The sequence below is a fragment of the Echinops telfairi genome, unplaced genomic scaffold, assembly GCF_000313985.2.
Source record: "Echinops telfairi isolate 266 unplaced genomic scaffold, ASM31398v2 ScPeMD7_3;HRSCAF=10, whole genome shotgun sequence".
NCBI classification, from domain to species: domain Eukaryota; kingdom Metazoa; phylum Chordata; class Mammalia; order Afrosoricida; family Tenrecidae; genus Echinops; species Echinops telfairi.
In genome coordinates this window covers 59583438-59585787 of record NW_022103899.1, presented here as the reverse complement: position 1 = coordinate 59585787, position 2350 = coordinate 59583438, and positions in this window count along the sequence as shown.

Sequence of the window (2350 nt, the reverse complement as noted above, 5' to 3'; positions counted from 1 at the left end):
ATGTTCTCATGAACTTTTTGAAGTCCCCTTGCACTCCAATTTTTAAAACACGCAATGTGTATTTTTCAGATGTGAATATGCAATACCTATACTTTCAGCACCCCTCTTATATTAAAAAAAAATCATATACACTTAGACAGCTATGTCTTGTCAATTCTGACTCAAGACAACACTATGTGGGCCAGAGTAGGATGGGCTGGTTTTGTTTTTGTTTAAGTAGATTGCCTTTTCTTCTTTTCCTGAGACACTAATGCATGTACCTAATGTCAAACCTTTCAGTTAACAGCCAAGCATACTAACCATTTACACTCTATATTGTTGTTAGGTGCTATCCAATCAGTTCTGACTCAAACAGAGTCCTGGCCCTGCACCATCCTCACAATTGTCATGTTTGAGGCCACTGTGGCAGACACGGAGTCCATCCATCATGTTGAGGACCTTTCTGTCTTGCTGTCCATCTACTTGACCAAGCGTGATCATCTCTTCTGGGCTCCAGTCTCTCTGGACAACGTGCCCAAGGTAGGTGAGAGAAAGTCTTGCCACCCTTGCTTCCAAGGAGCATGCTAGCTATACTTCTTCTAAGACGGATTGGTTTGTGCTTTTTGACAGTCCATAATTCAAATGTATCAATTCTTCTTTGGTTCCCCTTATTCGGTGTCCAACTTCCATATGTATATGAGGCAAATGTCAGTCTGGCATACTGTCGTGGCTTGTGTGTTGCTGTGATGATGGTGGCTATGTTACTGGTATTTCAAATACCAGCATGGTCAACAAAGTAAACAAGGGTCAGCAGAGCTTCCAGACGAAGAGTAGTGTAGCAATTACATAATTTCCTGTCAAATTGAATGAAGAGGGGGAGATTAGCCTGTCAATCAGGTCATAGCCAATGAGGCCTCTGTGTGGGCATGGCCTTCTCCTGAGGATTCCGGGAACTCCTGTCTTCATCCATGGAGGTGGGACACACACACTCTGCTTCGTCTTCCTGCTGACAAGCCACATGGAGACACACGGATAGAGCTGGAGGAGCCACATGGAGACACACGCCAGCACTGAGATGCTTCCACTGCCACTGGATCTACAAGGCTTTCTACCCACTGGCTTGTGATCTCCCTGCATTCAGCGTCATTGCATTCTTGCATGAGTCTACAGAGGAATTTATGGACTAATATCAGACATGTGGGTTAATATCAGACTTACGGACTTGATCTGGACTGGACTGGGATGTTTTCATAGTATACAATTACTCTTTGATATAAAGTTCTCTCTTACACACATATGGGTTTCCCTGGATTTGTTTCTGTAGCCTACCCGGACTCACACAAATAGATTACAAAGAAATTCCCTCCACTTCTGAGTAATTAGCCACTGCAAACTCATGTTTACTAAGAGTCTATAAACTTTCTCACAAAACCAAAGCCAAACTCACTGCCATTGAGTTCATCCCGGCACGTGGGGCCATCACAGGACAGCGTAGAACTGTCCCTGTGGGTTTCGGAGACCGTCATTCTTTACGGGAGTAGAGAGTCTCATCTTTCTCCTGCACTTTTTCATAATTACCATTAATTGAAACCCAACTGCACTTCCATCATAATCTACTTAACCATCCTTCTAGCACTGGACGTTATGAAAAGTGTTTTCATTAAAGAACCCACAGCTAAACCCTTGCCAACATTCTTAATTACTCAGCATAGATTTCAAAACATAAACTTATTAAACCAAAGAAAAATCATGGCTGCAGACTGTTTTGCACAGAACACCAGAAACATTTGACAAGTCAATGCTTTCCTAACGTTTAAGAAAGTTGTCGCTTCTTCAAATCCTCGCCATCATGCAGGACTGTTCTGTATCCGCACTGATTCATAGCATTACCATCGGATGACTATTCATTTCAGTTTGAGGAGGGCTATTTCATATGTTAATGGACCATGTGCATTTCATCTTTTGTTGATTACTGATTCATGAACTTCATTCTTTATTGTGCTCTTTACACGTGTATATGATTAACTCTGGAATATATCAGTGAACTACGGAGCTTTCCTGTTAAGCATTGTCTTCAGCATTTCTGTCATAGCAAAATTTTTCAGTTCAATAGAAGTCACATACTTTAAAATATTTAAAGTGTGTGTGCATGTGTGAGTGATCTGTGGTGTAATGAGTCCCTTTATGTAGTCTCTGCTTTGGTTCTCTGGGAAAGCACCTTGAAAGATTTCCCCTAAGCCGTATGCCCTCGTTTCCTACCACAGATGTTTTGTTATATTTCATGGTAAGCTGGAAACTAGTCTGTTTGATGCACCTTTTTTTCTCTTTCTGGTTTGTAATCAGTATGAACCTTGTAGGGATTGGTCGGTAG